Below are 24,117 nucleotides of genomic sequence, written 5' to 3'. Positions count from 1 at the left end.
TAATCAACTGAGCCACCCAGGAGCCCCCAGATTCAGGTTTTTAAAAAAGTATTCTCAGTAATCTCAGCTCTCTATAATGGAAAAAGGAAAGAACTTCACCCAACAAATTACATAGAATTTTAGAAAACATCCCAGTCCACCCTTGTATGAAGGTACTGCTCATGGTTTGACACAGCATAGTTCCAGTGTGGCATTTATGACATTTTTTCTGTGCCCTAAATTCCCACAGAGAAATAGGCCAGTTCAGCCTGTAACTTTCCACAAAATATTTCAGAAAGGCACCTTAATAATCTGAAGGTTATAGCAGGGATGGTAGTCAGCTGACCTTCTAAACAAAAGCCTTGGGTTGAAATTAAACCTGATTTGAAGTTGCAAGGAAAAGTAATTTTAGGGAAACTTCCCCAAGGCAATCTTTGCCATCTGTAATTTTAGAGAAATAAATGGAAAGAAGTGAGCAAATGGAATGAAATGTACTAAAAGATGGTTGCCATTTGTCCTGGGTGAGAGCACTCCATTTGTGTCCGGTTAAAATTTCTAATGTATTTGTTCCCAAGCATCCCAATTGGGATGTAATAGCATCCCAATTTAATGTTATTGACTAGTGGGTATTGGTAGTCAACTAATCACTGTATAGCTGCAGCAATTTCAAGAAAGCAAAAAATTCTACAGTTCATCAACAAGGATTATTTTATGAATTATTTAGGCCATGTCTGCCTTCTCCAAAACAAACAAACAATGGTTTTCAAATTCGTTGCTGTCATGAAGAATCCCTCTCTGCTCTACCTCCATATCTAGTCATATCCATGACTTTTTTCTTATCCCACGTCCGTCATCTAAGATCCCCAACTTTTTCTCTCTTCACCTTTGCAGCCAAACTGCTGGATGGCATCATCTACTCTTGCTATCTTCATTTCCTCAATCTTCCCATAGGCCCTCAACTTACGGAGACCTGTCTTCTTGGACTACCACAAATAGCAAACAAGTTCTCATTAATGGCAAATGTCGTTAAACCTAATGAGAAACTTTCGGCCCTGATTTTGGCCTCTAGGCAGCGACACTGCTGGTTACTCACTCCCTTGCCAGAATTTCTAGACAGCACATGCCCATAGTTTTCAGAAGAGTGTGGAGAAAGAGCCCACAAATTCTGAAGCCAGACTGCCTAGATTTAAATCAGTTCTGCCATATACTGGCTGTGTGATGCTCTGTAAACCACTTAACCTCTCTGGGGCTCATATATTTTTACTCTGTAAAATCAAGGATAACAGTAGCACCTCTTGAGAGGGTTAAATTGATTTAAAATGTGTAAAAGCACATAAAACAGCGCTGGGCATGCAGTGTCATATACATTTTAGCTTTTGTCATTTTTATTACTACTATCCTCCTACTTCTCTGTCGGTATTCACCAAGGCTTTTCCCTAGATTCTCTCTTCTCTCAAGCTATGGTGTCCCGCTTGCTGATGAGGCCTAAACATAATCTCCAGCCCACACCTATCTCTTAAACTTTAAACACAACATGCAACTGCCTACTGGGTACCTCAAGTTCCACATGACCACAGCTGAATACATCTTCCTTCCCAAGCCTCTTCCTCCTCCAGTGTTCTTTTCCTGTAAAATTGCAGCCACCACCCACATAAGCCAGCTTCAGGAATCGTGCCTGACTCTCTCATTCCCCTCATCTTCCAAATGCTACAGATTCTACTTACTGCCTAAATATCCCTCAAACACATCCCCTTCTCTTCTAACTCTGCAGAGCTAGTCCAGTCCACCTCTATATCTCTCCTGGACGCTGGCAACAGCCTCTCTTTCTCTTCACCTTCATTAGTAGCCTTCTCTAAACACTTTCCACACAGCAAAGACAGCATTCTCCTACAACTCAAATCTGATCAGGTCTCCAACCCTTTGTTTAAAACACTTCCATATCATGGGACACATGGATGGCTCAGTTGGTTGAGCATACAACTCTTGATTTCATCTCAGGTCATGATCCCAGGGTCGTGGGATCAAGCCCTATGTCAGGCTCTGTGTGGGGTGTGGACCCTGCTTAAGATTCCCTCTCTCTCCTTCTCTCTCTCTCTCCCTCTCTCAAATAAATAAATAAATAAATAAATAAATAAATAAATAAGTAAGTAAACTCTTCCATACCATAATGAATATGGCATACAAAACTCTTCATAATGTAACTGGCCCCTGCCTACTTCTTAAGCATCATTTACTATCCTTCTTTCCCTCACATAACTTTCAAATCTCTGTCACCTCGACACCGACACAAATGCTGTCTCCTCAGTCTGGAAGTTTCTCCCACTCCACCAACCTCCCTCCTCCATCTGGCTAATTCCTACCTATTTTTACGCAATAAAGGTTTTCCCTGTCATCTAAAGTATGTTCAGTAGCCTTGTCATATGTTCACAAAAAATACTATAGCCCAGTTGATAATAATATCATATTTTGCTCAAATATTTGAAGTCACCATACAAATTTTATTATTACAAAAAACTGTGATACATGCTATGAAGGAAAATGTGCTTCCCTTACCAAGCTATAATCCTATGAGGCTAAGACATTTTCTGAGATCATTGTCTACAACAATAGGCATAGATAGATAGATAGATTCTGTGTGTGTGTATAAATATGTATATTTATATTATATTTATATATTTATTTATATTTATATATTTATATTATATGTATATTACATATATATTCTCCATATATATATATATATATATATATATATATACACACACACTCCATGTATATATGGAGTATATATACATTTCTCCACACATATATGGAGTATATATATCTCTATATATTTATATGAATATATATATATATATATATATATATATATCCATAGAGAAAGAAGAATATATCAAGGTCAACAGGATGAAGTAGGAGGGAAGAAAGTAGAAAAGGAGAAAGCCTAACTTCTTACCTGCACTTACCTGTTAAATTCTCTGAGTGCCTTGACTGTCAACACCCATCTCTATACTCTATACCTTCAATGTCATCTCCATAGCTTGATGAATTAAAAGATAATTCATAAAATGTCTAGGATAACTCTTGATATATTTTTTTATTTAATCAACAGATATAAATAATTTGTTGTATGTGTTACACTGTGCTAGGTGTTGAACTGTGTTCAAATTAAAAGGCCACAAAGCCCAGGGCACCTGGGTGGCTTGGTGGGTTAAGTGTCCAACTTCAGCTCCGGTCATAATCTCATGGTCCATGAGTTCAAGCCCTGTATCGGGCTCTGTGCTGACAGCTCAGAACCTGGAGCCTGCTTCAGATTCTGTGTCTCCCTCTCTCTCTCTCTCTCTCTCTCTCTCTCTCTCTCTCTCTGCCCCTCTCCTGCTTATGCTCTGTCTCTCTCTGTCTTTCAAAAATAAATAAATTATCTATTATATTTATTATAGTAACCCCACAGCTAAAACAGGACCTGACACATAGTAGTATTCAATAAATATTTATTGAATGAATAAATGAAATCAAATCAAATTAAAAATTTTTTAAAAATAAAATAAAATAAATAAAAGGCCACAAAGCCCTCGGAAGGTATAAGTGAATGCCATTTATACCAAATATGTACAGAACATTGGTATATAAAAACTATGTGAAAAACGATTTTCAAAAATTAAAAATCCATAATAATCCTGCCTTAAAATGTAACATAATAAAGGACAACCAGATAACGTGCTACAGATATAAATGACAGGCTAAAAATAAGTTGATTTGGGGCATCTAGCAGGATCAGTCAGTGGAACATGTGACTTTTGATCTCGGGTTGTAAGTTTGAGCCTCACATTGGGTGTAGAGATTACTGAAAAAAATTTTTTTAATCTTTAAAAAAGTAAATAAATACATAAAATAAATAAAGATAAGTGGGTTTTTTAAAGCTTTTTTGCTTTTATCTCCTTATTTTCTTTCTCAACCTCTCCTATTTCTCACTCTGTCTGTGCAATGGATCATGTGATAAATTACTCATATATAGTATATATGAGTGGCAGGGGGCAGAGATGCCACCCTGAATTAGAAACAAGTCAAGATAAATTAAGCTAAAATCAAAAACTTTTCTAACATTAAAAGAAAAGTGTAACTTGTGTTGAAATCAGTATAAGATCAAATAACAAATGAAAGAACATGGAAATGTCATATAATAACCTTTAAAAAACAACCAGAATCTGATGTTAGTTTTGTAAATTAATAGCAGATAGTGTCTAAGTAAAGGAAGAATCAATTTTATGGAAGAGAGAAATAATATAAAAAGTTTTAAATTGTTTTCTTTTAAATTAGAGATATATTGGGGCACCTGGGTGGCTCAGTCGGTTAAGCATCTGACTTCAGCTCAGGTCATGATCTCATGGTCTGTGAGTTCGAGCCCCGTGAAGATCTCATGGTCTGTGAGTTCGAGCCCCGTGTCGGGCTCTGTGCTGACAGCTCAGAGCCTGGAGCCTGCTTCAGATTCTGTGTCTCCCTCTCTCTCTGCCCCTCCCCCACTCACACTCTGTCTCTCTCTCCTTCAAAAATAAATAAACATTAAAAAAATTTTTTTAATTAGAGATAGATTTATTTAGGGAAAGCTAAACCATCTTAACTCTTTGAGAATTTGTCTTAAGCAAAATTTGTCCTAAGCAAAACTCTTAGGTTCTACCAAACAATTAGGGGTACTGATGGGCCCTTACATAGAGGGTCTTATCCAAGAAGATAAAACTTAGAGCATTTATCCAGGAAGTGCTTTTCACTTTTATGAAGTATACAGCTTGGAAGGGACAAAAATGGAATTACAAAAAGGGAGTAACACCAGGCTGTGAGGACATATCAAACAAGGTCTTTGCTCAATGGCTTTCCAGGGAGGCCTTCCCCAGTTACCACAGAAAAATTGTAACCTACGCCATACTCCCTAACCCACTCCCCTGCTTTAATATTCTCCTGACCATTCCATCATCTAATTTACAACATATTTTATTTATTCATCTGACTTATTGTCTGTCTCTTGCAACCAGAAAGAGCTCTTGAAGTCAGGAATGATTTTTTTTTTATCTATTATATTCATTATAGTAACCCCACAGCTAAAACAGGACCTGACACATAGTAGTATTCAATAAATATTTATTGAATGAATAAATGAAATCAAATATCCTTGAAATCAGTGTGGTAACTGACAGTACATCCAGATTACCTTTATTCCCACATGGTAAATTCCAAGTAGCTAGAAGTCTTGTCATAGATTAAATTTAGAAACAGTTTCTGCACTAGGCTGACAGTCACTTTGATCACCTAACAAAGGCAAATCATATCTGAATCACCTCAGATGGACTCCTCAGACACTTCTCAAGGTCTCTATCCACACTTACATCAGTGGACATCCAGAAGAAGGTGTGTAATAAGCCTCTTTGTGTTTCAGAGTCATAAGGAAGAAACTGCCTCACACCAGAGAGAGAATGGGAAAATGGAAAGCGACAAGAACCCTGGGTCCTGAAGGTAGTGGACATCTGCACCCAACAAGAACAGTTAATCTAGACCAAGCTTGCAACCCAGGGACAGAGAAAGACTACAGCAGATAGTCATTGTACCAGTGCCTAGATCAAGAGCTGCCAATTAATTCACCACTGTTAGTCTACATTAGAAAATCTTGCTCTTTAATTCTGTGTCACCCTGTGAATCAGTATCTGGGATCCAAGCCCTGATGCTGGGGATGGGCTGAGCCGATTGGATATCATCTGGAATCCTTTCCCTGGCCCTCAGGTCCCCACTGATATGCCCAAATATTCCAACACTATCAGGCTGGTCATTTTACCCTTATCACATACGTGTTTCCAATATCTATTTGCCTTTTTCCAACAGTCCAATTGCTCAGATTCTAATTTCCTCCAATCCAATCCATGCTTTAACAAATAATGCAATATTTCCTCTTCTCCTTGCTTTCCTTGACTAATTCCATACTTTTTTTTTCTTCTCAGGATGCGCATGGAAATTATTTTTTTAATGTTATATTTGCAGGGAAAATGAGAATGTGAAAAACATGTCCATATGCATTATCTCACTTATATAAAGACCAGAGTACTATTTTGTATACTCGTTTTTTTCTTGCATTTCCCAGCCCTCTGCCTTTTCCATAGTTCACTCTTCCCAATCCTAGTAGAGGTCACAGGCCAATAAGAATGAAAATGAAATTAATTAATTTTATTTTATTGAAAAGTACCCCTGGTATTTGCTATAATAGCCACTAAGTTTCTTTTGTTATTTCAATAACAAAACTGTTTGATAATGATCTAAAGCCAATCAATATTTTTGAAAGATTTTAGTGTTATAACAATAAAACTGAACTCTCTGCTCTAGCCAAACACTGTATTAAAATCTTTTACATTTAATTAGCTCAAAAACTATGGAGTATGTACTACATGCCCATTTTATAAAAAGAAACTAAGTCTATTTATTTATTTATTTATTTATTTATTTATTTATTTATTTATATTTTAGAGAGAAAGAGAAAGTCCGAGCAGGGTGGGGGTGGGGGGGGTGAGGAGAGGAAGATGGAGAGGGAGAGGAAGAGGGAGAAGGAGAGGGAGAGGGAGAGGGAGAGAAAGTGTGTGTCTTAAGCAGGCTCCAAGCTCAGCGCAGAGCTCAACACGGGGTTCCATCCCATGAGCCTGGGATCACAACCTGAGCCAAAATCAAGAGTCCTACTGCTCAAGCGACTGAGCCACCCAGGTGCCCCTATAAAAAGAAACTAAGTCTTAAAAGCATTAATTAATTGCCCAATGTCGGATTGGAAATGTGAATCCCAATCTGTGTGGCTTGAGGGAGGAAGTCCTTCAGTGCCCCCGCCCTGCCATCGGGGACTATTCTACCATCCTATCACACAGGGTGTAACAGGGGAGCTGCAGTACAGGACAACATCATCTCAACTATCACCAGGGACATACGGAGTATAAATCCCACCAAAATAAGATTTCAAAAACTAAAAATAAAGAAATAACAAATATGTGCAATTGTTTGGGGCCTCGGAGTCATGCAGTGACTGAGGCAGGCAGCCAGAAAAAGGGAAGAAGTTGAGGCTGAATAAAACTAGAAGTCTTCATGTAAACCTTGCTCTTATAGCATCCCCACGACAGTAAGATATTACCTTGGGCAAGAAGGATCAGAGACTTCACTTCCAGACACAACGACAGAGACATCAGGTTCCCCTCTCAAAACACTGCTTCACATTGTTTTCTTCTTTAGTGCTACTTACTAATCTCTTTTTTAACCAAGTTGATGTCACCATATGAATAGATTTAAGGTTTACAAGAGGGTAAGACACAGCAACAACCTCAATCATTAGCCTGAGAGTCTAATTTTATTCTCCAGACATTTCATTCAACTCTTTTATCTTCATAAGAGGCAATAAAGTTCAATGCATAAATGCACAGATTGTGCTCTACCACCTACTAACTGTAAGAGCTTGGACATGTTCTTAACCTCTCTATGCCTCAATTTGCCTCATCTGTAAAATGGGTATAATAATAGTACCTACCTCATTGTGAGTATTGTGAAGAATAAATGAGATGATTGATACATGTAATATACTTGGGATACTGCCTGGCTCAGAGTAAGTCCTCTGTAAATATTTATTATCATAATTACTAGATAATGCATGTGTCATAAGGATTAAAAAAATAATAGCTAATAGCCAGTGAAAGTTATACTAAGTGATTTCCATTTATCCTCACATAAACCCTGTGAAGTAGATATCATCATTGTCCAAATTAAAAATGTAACAGAGGCTCAGAGAGGTTATAAAAAGAGCCCAAAATTACTCAAGTAGTAAGTGATACAGAATCAAGCTTTTAACCATCATGCTGTTTCAGGTGGGTAATAATATTTGCTAATAGGTACTGAAATTTTGTTCTGTGCCAGGCATTGTTCTAATAACTTCCTATCTCTTACATCTTATATCTCTTGTGAAAATTAATTTAAATTCTCAGAACTACATTTTGAGACAGATGATCGTGTTGTTCCCATTTTACAGATAAGAAAACAGAAACCAGGCATTAGGTAACATGGCCAATATCACACAACTAACAGATGGCTAAAGTAAGTGTACCCCATTATTCCAAAAGATAGGTAAAGTCAGGGTGCTAAACTGAAATCTCAGTGACCTAATACCAGATTACGTATCACAATTTTCAAAAAGGAAACTCCCTCCTGGTATATTCATCTAAATTAAACAATTTCTACAATTTCTAAACAAATACTCAATACTGGAATAGTAAAAGATAAAACTGACTAAATGCTAATTTATTCTGATTTGCCTTACTACTCAATCATTTTTCCTCCTCTGATAGCAGCTATTTTCAATAGTCATTTTCATTCCGCCCACTACAGTTTGAATAGATTGACTGTTAACAAATACGAATCAACTTTTGATAGGAAGCAAGACCACTGTCTTCATTTGGTTCCTGTCCCATAGAAGTTAGAGACAATGTAGAGAGAAATGGTGGTGAATATTCAAGTACTTACGCAAATTAAAAAATGAGCCTTGGGGGCGCCTGGGTGGCGCAGACGGTTGGGCGTCCGACTTCAGCCAGGTCACGATCTTGCGGTCCGTGAGTTCGAGCCCCGCATCGGGCTCTGGGCTGATGGCTCAGAGCCTGGAGCCTGCTTCCGATTCTGTGTCTCCCTCTCTCTCTGCCCCTCCCCCGTTCATGCTCTGTCTCTCTCTGTCCCAAAAATAAATAAACGTTGAAAAAAAAAAAAAAAATGAACCTTGGTTTGGTGAGCAGAGCACAGGTTTGGTGGTGGCCCCAACCACGCACTATACATCTGGGGGCATGATGTATGTTCCAAACATATCTCAATGGATCCGAGCTAATATGGGAAGGTGCCTTTAGAGGCATGATCAATATCAAGGACAGAAACAGACTGTTAGAGATCTTGAGAACAGATTGAACAAAATACTTGAGTAAAAAAGGAAGATGGCAAGAGAATTCTGTCTACAGAAACATTGTGTGGGAGGATAGCAGTGTGCCATGGGAAATAATACCAGTCAGATGGTTAGAACAAGTCATTGGATCCCTTATATTCACAGCAGAGCTAAATACTTGATTTGCTGGGTAAAACAAAGCCCAGGAGGGAGATAAGATATAGATACAGATATAGATATATATATAAAATTAGTAAAATTAGTAAAATTTAAAATTTGGGGAATTCTTCAAAATGTTATTCTAGGTAAAGAAAAGGTGGATGATTAATTGTGTGGTCACAAATTAATTACTGGAAGACAAATAATGAATTTAAAAAGTATGGAAAAAGATCCTGATTAGAAAAAAAAACCGATATGTTGATGACAATGGTAATAAATTTGGTCAAAAACAAAACAACACCGTGCAGTTACTGAGCACTTAAGGCTATGTGCTTTGCATTCATTACTTTCACAATAGCCATATGAGATTAGCACCATTATTAGTACCATTTTACAGGTAAAGAAACTGAATCTTAAGAGACCATGTGATTTAGCCAGGATTTCATATGAAGTAATAGAATTTGGGTTTGAACCCAAGCATTCTATCTCTGGAGCATACCATATAGTTATGTGTTAAAGTAATGGAAGGAGCCACAATTAACAAGAGCACAGACGCAAGTACTGACACATCAAATGTAGTCCCACTTTCATTTGCATAGAATGCAAAAGTCAGGATAATGAGGTCCCTGATAGTGATGGAAAACCTGACCAGAATAGAGTGATGAAAATAATGAGATACAATGAAATCTGAATACTATTAAAATGACTTTCTACTAACCAGGAAAATAGTTTACAACAAGCAAAATTCATAACAAACAAAATAGAATGGACTTCATGCCTGGCTTCATCTTCTCACTTTAGAATTGACAGAGAACAAGTTTGCTACGTAGGCATTTTGTGGTAATGACTTTACTATTATTAACAGTGACAATAGTTCCAGGCAGTATTTCATATTTACATAGCAGCCTTCAACATAGGAGCAAAAGCACCTGGCAAACATTCTCATTTTTATTATTGATGGCTTAGATTAACAGCGCTTTTCTGTCAAAACAGCTCATTTATCCTTACATCCTTACAGGGACTCCTGTGACACAAATAGGCAAGCAATCCATTTCTACATTGTACAAATGGAAAAACCAAAGCCCAAGGACCTGTGTAAAACTGCTTATTAATACTGTGACTGGACTTATAATGAACTCATAAATAATCCAGGATTTTCCTTCCTTACTGACTGAAACACTACCTCTTTTACAACTTCTTACTCCAAATTACCTGAAACCTGGAAGCATTCCTATATACTAGATCCCTTTCCACTGGTCTGGTTCTTACTGTCTTCTTCAAACTGGATTATCATTTCCTTCTTTCCTGTAAGTGCTCATCCTGCCTCCATTCTCTCTCCTCTCCAAACCACTCTCAACATTGCTGCTAAGATCATTTTTGTAAGCCTGCTCGGAAAACAGAATTGCTCTTCATTGTCTATAGAAACAGACCCAAACTACTTCATAGATCATTCACAATCTCCCTCAGTCTGGCTCCAATCTATTTTCTCTACCATATCTCTGACTGCCATGTTCTCCATCCCTAAGTCACAACCTAAACTTCTGAACCCCAAACCCACTCTTATCCTTGCTTATTCTGTTTCTCCTACTAGAAATAACCTTTCCAACTCCAACACTGACTACCAAATTATCTTTACAACTCCACTCCAATGCCCTCTCCTCCATGAATCCCTTCTAATACCTCAGTTGAAAATACCTACTCCCTCCAACTCCACAACACGCATTTAACATTTGTGGCACTCACCATATTCTGCCCAGATTTATAGTGACTTATGAAAGTACATAGCAGTCTTAGCAGAATGTTTTATCATTGAAATTTCCAGAAAGTCAACTATGTGTCAGGCCCTGTGACAGCTAGTGAGTAAAAAAGATAAATTGATCTCTCTGCCTTCATCGAGGTTACAGTCTTATAGTCTTTCTCATCTAGAGTTCCTCCTCTGAATAACTAAGCATACTATTTTCTGTTTTTCTAAGGCTGGTACACAATTAGTACCATTCTAGATGCATAAAAGAGATATTAACACATTACACACAACAGATACTTTTTAGAAGTGGTTCTCAAAGTATAGTACACAAGAACCCTTGAGGATCTCCAAGACCTCCTTTAGGCAGAGGGGGAGATCCCTGAGGTCAAAACTAATTCCAAATAATTATAAGATATATTTTGCTGCCTTCACTCGCATTTACTCTCAGATGTACAGTAGAGTCTTCAAGAGGCTGCATGATGTGTTATATAACCACAGATTGAAGCTGTAAGTATATAAGAGAATTCAGCCATCTTCTTTTAAACTAATCATAAAACAGATATGCAAAAATATAAAACAATGCCACTTTGTAACTACTATTTCTGCTTTGTAAAAAATAATTTTCAGGGGCGCCTGGGTGGCGCAGTCGGTTAAGCGTCCGACTTCAGCCAGGTCACGATCTCGCGGTCCGTGAGTTCGAGCCCCGCGTCAGGCTCTGGGCTGATGGCTCAGAGCCTGGAGCCTGTTTCCGATTCTGTGTCTCCTTCTCTCTCTCCCCCTCCCCCGTTCATGCTCTGTCTCTCTCTGTCCCACAAATAAATAAACGTTGAAAAAAAAAAATTAAAAAAAAAAAAAAATTTTCATAAAAAGATATATACTTTATGTTAACATGTAATGGGTTTACTGTTGCTAATTCATAAATGAATTACATAAATATTTTAAATTTATATCTTAATTTCTAATATGGTTTATACCAATGGATATAACCCACATAAGCAAAAGCTCATGGTTAACCATTTTTAAGAGCGTAAAAGGATCATGAGACCACAAAGTCTGAGAACTGCTGCTTTAGAACACTGGTACTCCTGTCTTTCTGCAGAATCCCAATAGAGTAGTTGACTTTGTAATTGTACTATTCCCTGAACTCAGGATGTATTAAAGCAACTATCCTATGTGTGAGATTCATCTATTTACAAGTGTTTTCCCTTTCACTCCCCATCCCAAGGCCCCAGATTTGGTAATGAGCTGCTTAAGGGCAGGGACTAAATAGAATTTACCTTTATTGCTGCTGCACCTAGCATAGAGGAGACAGCCAGTAAATATTTGAGGGAGAAGGAGGGAAGGAAGGAAGGAAGGAAGGAAGGAAGGAAGGAAGGAAGGAAGGGAGGGAGGGAGGGAGGAAGGGAAGGAGGAAGAAAGGAAGGAAGGAAGGAAGGGAGGATCAAAGGAAGGAATGAAGGAAGGGAAAGGAACGAAGGGAGGAAGGGAAGGAGGAAATAATTGTATCTTATTCATTCTTCAAAGATTCTACCACAGTAATCTGTCCATTGAAAATATCTGTTAACCCTCATGTAAATCTGTTGTATTGATATGATAGCTTAGGTAATCAAGATGCCAATAGTTTCACCTGATATGTTGGCAAATCCCAGTACAGCTTGGAAACCGTGATTTTTAAAGGCAAATTTTAATAGATCCCTCTCAAGGGTAAATCAATGAGCAAACATTTGTACACACTAGCCCTTTGATAGCAGCAGATAATTTTAATACAAAGAATGATACAAATCTGGAAAGTAGATGCAATCAGTTTGGTTGCCTGTGCATAAACTATCTCCCTCATGGATAATGAAGTCTTAATAATTAGAAGTGACTTCCTATAACTCAAATATCTTATCTTTTGATTTAGAGTGACGATATGAAGCTAAAGATAACTAAAGGGGGTCAGGTAAAGCAAAATTGAGCATTGGTAAGTCTGTCTTCAAGACTCTTGTAAGCCTCCATCTGGCCTATTCTTCCCTTCTAGCTGTCCATGAAGCTGCTTTCCCTTCTCATGAAGTACCTTCATTGGCCAAGGTGACCTCACCAAGGTAGTCCACTTGGTCCTGGCCTTTTGAGTATCATCTCATGCTTTACTTAAAAGGAACGAACAATTTACCTCACAACATTTCTATTTTAATAGAAACAGTCTTCAACCCAAGAAGTAAGTGAGAATTTCACATATTATATCAGGTTCAGAAGCAGAAAACTAGAGGGTGTTTTGGCTCCTTAAATTATAACACAGAGCCAGACATCTATACTCAGGACCAAGACTAAAAAGAAGTGAAACATAACAGATATGATTGCCTGTGACAGTCCACATTGCTGACCTGGACCCTGGTTGGCAAGAGGACAGTCAACAGACATATGACATGATGTATTTGGCTGAAACTCATAAAAGACAAAAAATAGTTTAACTTGTTTCCTACCCGCTATTTCACACAGGTTTTGCCTAACATGTTTTATTCAATCTTTTAGGGGGGAGTAAGGGAGTAGAATATCTTTAAATCTTATTAAATTAAATTTCAAAAAAGAATTATTTTGATTCTTAGGACTTATAAATGATTTTCTAAAGACAATATCATCAAAGTTATCCACTCTCAAATTTAAAGGTGCTTAAAAGTGGGCCTTAGGGACCAAAAAAAAAAAGTGGGCCTTAAGGATTTAAAGAACAAACAAACCACCTAGAATTTCCAAAAGTACAACTAGAAAGAAAACTGTGAAATATCCAGCATGTATAATTTCTGATATCTGTACTATAAATAATAGATTATCACATGTAATGAATGCTGCTACACTATGGACTAAATTTTCCAACAGGCCCTAATCTGAACACGTTTTTTGTTTTTGTTTTTATTTTCTTAATTTTTTTTAACATTTATTTATTATTGAGACAGGGTGTGAGCAGTGAAGGTGCAGAGAGAGGAGGAGACACAGAATCCGAAGCAGGCTCCAAGCTCCAAGCTGTTAGCACAGAGACCAACATGGGGCTTGAACTCACAAACCACAAGATCATGACCTGAGCCAAAGTCAGACACCTAACTGACTGAGCCACCCAGGTGCCCCTGAAAACATTTTTTGTGTTAACCAAATTTTCATTAAGATCTCATACTTTCATTTTAATAGTAGTTCCTCTAATAGTGGTTATTGGAATACACAGAATTATCTACGAAGAATCTTGAGACATGCTAAAATTTAAGCTAACTCACTCTTCAAATAAACTCCAGTAAAATGCCAACTTATAAAGACCACCTTATTATTTTCCTAGTAGGACATCAAATTACTTGGGACCTCTCAAACAGTGACAGTCCCAAATCCATCTTCCCAGAAGATACAGCCTGAGGTTCCACCAATTGGTGAAAAGCCTTTAAATTTTTATACAATATAAGGGCTAGTTATGCTGTTTTTACTAGGGTGAACTATACTCCTGAGGACTTGGTTTCCCATCTTGGGAGCTTGTAGCCATTGAAAAACAAGACAAAATGGCACCCTAATGACAAATTTCTGAATATCCTCTTAATTCATCTCATATGTAAGGCATTTGGTTCCACAAACCCGTTACACTCATTTCTATCTCTTTTTTACTTTGATTATGTTATCATTTCTTAGAATTCCTGTTAGCACACTTACTTGGAATTTAAACCACATCAATGTTTTAAAGCTCCACTGAGTCCAACTTTCATCTTTAATATTGAGAAGGATTCAACACAGTGATAAAAAAGGAAGTGCTCCCCAGTTGGACTCCCTGGGCTCTACCAACACTAGCTGCATGATCTAGGGCAAGTTACTAAATCTCCCATGCTTCAGTTTCATCATTTATAAAATGGAAATGCTCAGTAGGATTCCTGTGAAGATTAAATGAATTAGTGCATGCAAAGTGCTTTGCACGGTGAGTGGCACAAGTAATCACTCAATAAATGTTATCCACTATTATAATCATGTATTATAACCCTCATTCTTCCAGCACTACTCTGAACAATTATAGACTCATAATTCACAAGAACCCTAGACCTTAGAAGTCACTGAGTTCAATCTCTCACATCAAGTAGTATCATCTCTAACATGTTCGTAGTATTTGGTCAAACATGAAGATGGTTAAATGCAGTGCTGGAAAATTCACTATTCTTCTAAAAGCATGGACTTACAAATAATTCTAACCATCAGAAAGGTCTTTTATGTATGGTGCCTATTCTCCACTCACTGGCCTCTTATTTCTGTCTTCTATACAGCTTCAAACAAACCTGCATCCTCTATCCACTTTCCACAGTACTCTGAACAATCTCTGATTAGTTAAGTAGAATACTTTGTTTAGGAAAGTAAAACAAATTTTAGCAAAATTTACTCAACAAAAACAACAACAATAAAACTATACTGTAATTATATAAAAAATTAAGGTAATCTTTGCTTCTGAGGGATTTGGCCAACAATATTCACATTTATCACATAATCTACTTACATAAGATTGTAGACTGTCAGGCTGCTTCCCAGATGGTATCCAGAGATATTTAAAAAATTTTTTTAGTCTACCTTTTTCTCTATGAAGTTCCTTTGGCTTTATGCCTTTTCTCCTTATGATTCTCTTTCCTACTTCTGTTCCTATCTTTCTATGTATCTATCTCCTGCTCTGTTTTCTTTCTTTCATCAAACAATCATTCAACAAATATTTGTTCAGTATTACCAAGTATTAGGCACTGTGCTAGGCATGGAAAACCAAAAGATAATTAGATCTGGGTCAAATTACTCACAAGCTAAGGCACAGACACAGACACATAAATAGTAAAACATGCTACTATTTATGTAATACAATGAGATAGATATACCTAGGCTACTTTGAGAACACCAGGAAGGCATTCCCAATGGAAGGAGTCAGGGAAGGTTTCTGGTAACACCTGAGAAGTCTAGAGTGAGTCTCAGCAGTACTTCCAAGACTTGAAATCATGTGAGAATCTTGTTTGAAAGATTCTGAGCCAGGGTATCTGGATGGGACGTGAGATACGGCTTTTCTACCAAGCCCCAGATGATGCCCATGATGCTCACGCTGCTGGTCCTCAGACCATTCTTTCAATTGCAAATGCCTTAAAAGTTGGCTAATGACTAAGTAAAGATTGGGTGGGATGAATATAGGCAGAATAGACAGTATGAAGTAAATCACACAGGTAAGAAACATTTGAGTGTGTGTGATGAGAATGAAGAACATTAGTGTCCCCAGGCAATCCGAAAGATCACCAGTTACTAAAATGGGGGTGAATGGGAGTATGGTATATGTTAAGGAAAAGTGAACTTATTACATAGCCAATGGAGCATGTCAAAGGTAAGCAGAGCAGTTACATGGTAACAATAGCAAATCAGATCTGGTGGCTCCATTGGTAGAATCATGGGCAGGCAAATCGAATTCTAGACGACATTAAATAAACCAGCTAACAACGATGATGAGGCAACTGACTTAAAAAACAAACAAAAACAAAAACGTTTAGCAGGGGCTCCTGGTGGCTGAGTCAGTTAAGTGTCCGACTTCAGCTCAGGTCATGATCTCACAGTTCATGGGTTCAAGCCCCGTGTCAGGCCCTGTGATGACAGCTCAGAGCCTGGAGCCTGCTTCAGATTCTTTGTCTCCCTCTCTGTCTGCCTCTGTCCTGCTTGCATTCTGTGTCTCTCAAAAATAGATAAAAGTTAAAAATAATTTTTTAAATGTTTAACAGATAAAGTAAGTTGATTGCATTTTCAAGTAATTTAAAAATCAGGCAAGTTGTTACTCCTTTGCATTCTTTGCCAGCTTGATATCTAGTCTTTATCTGACACTTCATAACATGTGATCTTGAACAAGCCACTTAAGCTCTTTTTGCACCAGGTTCCACATTTTAAAACAGTGAAGAGTTGAATGAACACGGTGGTCTCTCTACCCTAAATTTGATGGTCCCATGAACTAAATTCATTTCTTTTTTTTTAATATTTACTTATTTTGAGAGAGAGAGCAGGGGAGGGGTAGAGAGAGAAGCAGAGGCAGAGCACAGAGCTCCACGCAGGGCTTGATCTAGGGAACCATGAGATCATGTCCTGAGCTGAAATCAAGAGTTGAACACTTAACTGGCTGAGCCACCCAGGTACCCAGAACTAAATTCATCTCTTATTGAATCATGGAATCATAATTCTTTACACCTAATCACAACACCTGGAATATAAATATACACTGTATGACTAATGTTGACTATACCTAAGCAACAAGTAACAAGACTTTATATATTCTGCCTCTTCTTTACCCACAACATTCAGTACTGAGTCCAGTTGCTTTGTACTTACATTCTACTGGTGATTCTTTAGTTTATGTTCCTATGATTTTTTAACTGGATTCCTTCAATAGACCACATTAGGTGTTCTCTCTGACTCGGTCTAATCTTCTTCCAAATGCTATCCAAGAAATTGAAGAACTCTGGGGTCAGAAAGCCCCCAAATGCTAAATCCACTGTTTCTTAGCTGTATGACTGTTAGCAAGTTATTTAACATCTCTAAACCTGAGTTCCCTTATCTGTAAATCATAAGGATGATATGAAGATTAAATGCCTGCAAAGTGCTTAGCACAAGCAATTACACAGTAAGAACTCAATAAATGCTAGTTATTATTTTGAAAGACAAATCTCATAAACACTTGAGTAGGTACTTCACAAAAGAAAATCAAATGACCAATAAAAAATGAAAAGATGTTCTTCCTCATCAGTAATCAGCAAAAAGCCAATTAATACTTTCATGAGTACAATTATGTACCCACCTGATTAGTGAAACTTAAGAACTTATAAATCAAATGTTGGTGAGAATAGAGAACTTCCCTTGCTGATAGAAGTGTAAACTGATATAACCGATTGGGGACAATATTCTAGCATTATTTGGAAAACCTGAATGTGCACATACCCCTAAATTCAGTAGTTCCTTTCCTGAAGAAGATTTTACACATGTATACTAGAATCTATGAGTAACTATATATATAACTATATATAACTAATAACTTTATTACAAATATATTATTTATAATAAATATATTTAATATATTTAATGAATATATTTGCATAAATATATTTGTTTATATATAAATAAATGTTATGCACATAAATTAGCATAAATAATACAGAAACAATCTCAATATTCACCAACAGTAAAATGGATAAGTAAATTTGGTATATTCATGGAGTAGAATACTACATAATTAAATGAATAAACTACATACATTAATGTAGAAGAATCTTATAATGTTCAGCAAAATCAGTTGATTAAGAATATATATACATACATATATATATGTATATATATACTATGACTGTAAGATGGAAAACCTACAAAGAAAAGCAAAGGAACAAGGAACAAATGTGATAAGAGGCAAAATAGTGGTTAGTGGTCACCTTTAGTGGAGAAGAAAAAGCATGTGATCTTAAAGGAACACATAGGTACTTACTAAGAGTCTATTCCTTAATATGAATGGTGGTTATATGAGGTTTGCTTTATAATTATTCCTTAAACTATATTTGTTTTATACACGTTTCTATGTCTATGATATATTTCACAATTAAAAAATAAAACTGATCGTGTCATTCTCCTACTTAGAATATTTTAAAAGCTCTTCATATTGGCATAAAGTCCAAACTTTTTAGCTTTATTTAAGAGATCCTTCATGATATGTCTCCTGTACCCCTCTTCAGTTTCATTTCTACACCCCCATTTATGCCCTAGCACGGTAAATGGCACAGAGTGCTCCCAAAAAATCATACTCTGTTAAACCTTTGGGCCCTTGAAAAGTATTCCCACTGTTCCCTTCCACTGATTATTTCTCATTGTCCTTAACATTCAGCTAAAATATCACTCCCTTCAGGAAGCCTTGACAAATTCCCAGCCCATCTGTATTAGTCTCCTCTGCTGCACTTCCTTTAGCACCGCATGTCTACCCATTTAACCGCCCAGTGTGTAAGTACCACACTCTGAACATTATCTCCCCCCAATTAATGGCACATTTTAGCATAAGCACCACACTTTTTAGACTGAAAGCTTCTTTAAGGCAGGTACTATCTCTTTCATCTATCCCAAGAGTCAAGGATAATGTCTACATCACAGATTCTCAATAAATGTTTGCTTAATGAGTAAATGTTTAAGACGGGGCAATATATGTTTTCTACATCACTGGGAGTGACACATAACGCAAAGCATTAAGTTCAACCATATAAAGTTGCCCTTCCTTTAGACCCTAGATGGTTCATTATTGGCAATTACATACTATTCTCCTTTATAACAAACACTCATTTAGTACATGGTGATTAAGCACAGCATAGCGATGGCTATTATATCTACTTTCTCGATATAACTGTAGGCAGACTGTAATGAAAATCACGATGTGAAAGAAGTACAGGGTTAATTTCATCAGTCTTCTGTAGTTATAGCTTAGGCATTAATTCACAAGAAAGCCTACCTACCCAGAGTTACATAAGCCACTAAGCAAACGAAAGAGATATATTGATCACCAGTTCAAAACAGCTTCTTTTGGAATCTTGCTGTCATACACTATTTCTCAAAGTTAATTTGACAGACTATAACTGCTTCATTTCTGCTGGAGTCTATTGATTATTGACTTTGATGACTATAAAGCATCAAGTATTTTATAAAAAATATTTTGCCTGTGTGTGCTGATATTTTTATAAGATAATAAGTTTTAAAAATTATTCCAACTAGCAGAGAAACTGGATCTACTTTTTAAAATATATTTATTTATTTTGGGGAAAGCACAAGCTGGAGATGGGCAGAGAGAGGGGAACAGAAGAGCTGAAGTTGGCTTTGCGCTGACAAGGTTGACAGCAGCGAGCCCAGTATGGGGCTCAAAGTCTCAAACCACGAGATTATGACCTCAGTTGAAGTTGGACACTCAACGGACTGAGCCACCCAGGTGCCCCAAAACTGGATCTACTTTTAATGTTGCTATATTAGGCACAAGGATCTATAGGGTAAATGTCTATGAATTGCATTTTATAAAACTGTGATATGATTTCTCTCCCCTTATTTGCAAGGATCTAAATGCTATGTTAATATATATATTATATACATTCTTATATATATTCCTGTATGTTTACATAAGAGTGAGTGAGTGTGTGTGTGTGTGTGTGTGTGTGTGTGTGTATTCCTGAAAGGTATTGAGCATTACAGGTTCTTTTCACAGAGAACCAATTCTTTTACCTACAGGGTAAATTGGTAAAATGTGTAATTATGTTGCAAATAATAAAAACCACTGAAAAATAATGTCACTCGACTGTTAACTCAGCAACATGAAATTGTTCACTGCAGCCATCTTACACAGACTGGTATCGTCCCGGGCAGTAGCACCCTCCTGTCCCTGGTGTGACACAATTTACCCATGTACCCCAAGACTTCATGCTACTCTATGTGGCAGTAATAGCACTGCACCATCAATCAAACATTCTGTCTTGTTTATTTTCATTTCTTTACTTCACATTATTTGGAGCAGTATTTCTTCAGATCCATACACTAAATCACATGCAATATTTACATGAGTTATAAAGATCATATCTTTTCTGCTGTGGAATATTTTTAAATTTGCAACTCACCACTGCTTGTATGGTTTCTCATCTATAGGAAATGGTTCTAATTCAACAGCTTCTTGCATGAGTTGCCATAATGAAGATCTGAGATGGTCCTGCCTTTGGTGTTCCTCACGCTAGCCTAAAATCAAAGCAAAAACACAGAATGAGTTTGATTTGAACACTTAAATGGGAATTTCATCCGCATTAGGAAACCAAAAGACTGACAAAGATAACTGAAAATGAGTGATGGCACACAGGATGAGGGAATAAAACATCCCAGGCTGGTTTACTCTATTCAAATTTATCACAAGCACAAGAACTTTGGGGTTACCAATACCAGAGTAGCTGGATATTTTAAAATCTTGACATAAAATCTGACATGATATTTGGGTTTTGTTATATCAGTTTGGTTTTGAGATACAAGGCACCCTACTCAGCTTCTATGGAAACAGTTCCACCCTTGCATGTTTGCATATTCTGCTTTTCACAGAAGATTTCATTAGAAAAATGGGTTACATGCTTACTGATAAAAGAAGAAGTTCAAAAACCTCTGAAGTACTTGAAATAGAATAAAACTAAACTGAAAATGGTCTGAAGCTGGAAACAGACCTGTATGTATGTTTTTCCTAATCTGATCTAGTTACAAAAATAGGTTTGTAACTTCAATCTGTTACTGTTACTTTTTGTGATTATAATGGACCAGATTCTCCAAGATTGTACCAATTTCCAATGTTCTACCCATTATCAAACCATGAGTTTTAATTTTTAGAACTTTGGAAAGTATGCTCACAATACCCAAATAAAACCATCCTCTCTGCCCCAACTAAGAGTCCCTTTCCTGGCCAGGTGCTTACAACTTACTACTAAGAATTCTTTCCACACCACACTCTCCTGCTCTGTGAACATCCCAGTGTGACCTCCAATGTCACCTACCACCATTTCAGAGGACAGGAATTTATTTCTCCTCTGAATTCCTATTATATTTAGTGTCAAATCACTAATAGGAGCCCTTGATCATATACCATCCTTGTTATTTAACCTCATCTCCCTAAATGATTATATGCTCCCAAATGGCTCCAAACTCTTCCTTCCATTGCACTTAGCAGAGAACACTGTACACAGGAGACATTCATCCAAGGACTATTTATTGAGCCCCAACAACGTGCCAAACAGACACAGTCAGTACTTGGTGGAGATTATACTTTAGTAGAGAACACAGGAAACAGGAATATGTAATTAGTAGATAGTGTGATAACTGCAATGACAGAGGAAGTACAGACACTGAAGAAACCTTGCCAAATAAATGGGCCTAAGAGCTTTACTTCACTACCAATGCTCACATCCTACTTCCAGTGTATGAGAAGAGGACAATTACTTGAAGAAACCCATTTTCAGGAAGCACATGGAGAACCCAGGCAGGTTAACATCCAGAAACTAGGAGCAGTTTTACTTCTATGAAGAGAAGTCACTAAGATGAATTTCTAGTACTTTAAATCACTGCTGGGTGGTGGGGGGGGGGTTTTCCCTGCATTCTAACACACACACACACACAATGTAGCAAAAATCCTGTTTATTACTGAGCAGGTTACTCTGCAAATTCCTGATTGGCCTGTAGGGGAATTTCACTTACACCTGCACACTGTATGGGATTTCAGAGCAACTGTGGGTTAAGAATGTTTCTAAGGAACCTTCAGTCATCTCTTTTTCCATTCAAATCTTTACTTTCCACTCCTAGGAACATTAGCTTTATAAACCTATGGCTTTCACATCTCAGAGATAAGAACAGTGAGAAAGGCCATAGTGGCTTATTATGGATCTAAAGCATCAATTCACCTAGAAAATTCTTTACCAAAAATAAGTATAAATTTGTAGCACTTTTCAAGCCAAAATGCTTCTTTTTATTTAAGGATTTTTAATGTCACCTGAGTTCTCCATTTGGAGTTTCTACCAAGATTCACAATAAGACATGGGGGAGAGGGTAGGATAGTACCTAAAACATGGATTTTTCACTCCCCCCCACCCTTTGCCTTGATTTTCTCATAAGGATAAAACGTACTCAAACTGAAAAATCTTTAGTCAAAACCTTACAACTTTGCCATGAAAATATGTACGGAGAGATAAATTTCTGAAAATCCAAGCTACAATTCTAAATTACATTTTCTCTTTCAAAGAGAAATAATCAATGTGCAGCATGATCTTTTCTCTAATCAGCAGCAGTGTCTCATCTCATACTCATATAATGCAATAAATATATTTAATATACTAAAGGGATAAATGGGTCTTGTTCTCCTTTCCCAATAAGCATTCCCCCAGTAGTCCATAGGCCCAACTTTATCTAAATCTTCGGTCCTCAGAAGGAGGTGTAAGAGATGCATGTGTGGTAAGAAAGAAATAGTCTGCAGCAAATACAGCATTGTATTCCTTTCTGTCATTACTGGACACTTTATGGTTCTTTTTGCCCAAGTGTTGCAGCGTCCAACCAAAAGCTTAAAGGAGACTACAAGAGGAGATAGTAGGCACAATGGAGAAAGAATTTTAAGTGTCAATTTGTTTACTTCTTATTCTGATCGAAGGAAGACTTGCTTTGAGACCCATTATTCTCATAAGCAAGTAATCAATCATTTGATTTGAACCCACCAATTTCACGCAAAGTCTTTTGAGCTCCAAATGTGACCTGAAGTCACAACTAGAGCAGGAAGAGAGAATATCTGCCCCCATGTTTCACAAACAAGAAACACCCCAGTTTGTCTTTATTTTTTATCATCAGTATTAAAAGACTTTTTCCCTAAGATTACATCCAAAGAAATATATTCATTTACATAAAGCCACAATAAAACTAAACAACAACAACAACAACAACAACAAAACAAAAAAAGACCTTTAAATATGGGACGCTTTACCTTTAAACATGGGAGGCTTTTTCATATTATTTTGGCTAGGCAGATACCTTTCGCTTATGATATTCTTATAAGATATACTAACAAGGGAAATCCTATGAATTTCCTATAATTTAAAAACGTACATTTATTTTATAGCATTCACAACCAAGTCTCAGTTCATTCTAACCTTGAAAATCATTGACCACGTACTATGAAACCATTAAATACTAATAGCTGCAGACATACCAGACAATGACAGCAAAACACACTCGGTCCCTCTGGGATCTGTTCATAAACATCCCCTTCCAGCATGACAAACACACTCCTCCCAACAGCAGATGCTGTTCTGGGGCAAGCAAGCAGGAAGCTGGAGGCAGCTGATTTCTCCACTCTACATATGATTTCTCACTGCCTCATCATCAAAAAAAATTTTTTTTACCAAAACTGCGAAGATTTTGTAATGCCAGGAGCCCATCAAATTAAAGATACTTTGCAACAACAGGAGAGAGTGATGTGCAAATGAGGAAGCATGAAGACTCTTTAATATCTAAGGTCATGCCACCTTTGTCATCTGATTTGCTGTTCCGTTGTGGGGAAGAGAAAATCGTTTGCTCTGTGTAAGAAAATAAGCTAACCTGGTACTTCATGTCAATTAAGAGTGAGATCGAGGCAGAAAAGGAATACGTACCAAAAGCAGCAAAACTGCTCATCCAAACTGTCCTGCCCCTAAAATCCAAAGGTTCTGAAGTAGAGTCTGAAGCTTCTGAGCTCATTCATGAGCATCACTATCTATATTCGCAGCATATATGCTCACCTAAGGTAGAA

General features: G+C 37.2%; 1 protein-coding gene across 9 annotated transcripts in view; it reads right to left on the bottom strand.

Annotated features, from left to right (window-relative positions):
- MAPK10 (mitogen-activated protein kinase 10) overlaps positions 1–24,117 on the bottom strand; it is a 557,027-nt gene that overhangs the window by 291,695 nt on the left and 241,215 nt on the right. For all 9 annotated transcript variants that reach the window (XM_047857257.1, XM_047857254.1, XM_047857261.1 and 6 more), the window contains one exon: positions 20,438–20,552. The gene's annotated coding sequence lies outside the window, so the exon portion shown is untranslated. The remainder of the gene's footprint in view (positions 1–20,437; positions 20,553–24,117) is intronic.

The sequence above is a fragment of the Prionailurus viverrinus genome, chromosome B1 (genome assembly GCF_022837055.1).
Source record: "Prionailurus viverrinus isolate Anna chromosome B1, UM_Priviv_1.0, whole genome shotgun sequence".
Lineage (NCBI taxonomy): Eukaryota > Metazoa > Chordata > Mammalia > Carnivora > Felidae > Prionailurus > Prionailurus viverrinus.
This window is presented reverse-complemented; position numbering and strand designations above follow the sequence as displayed.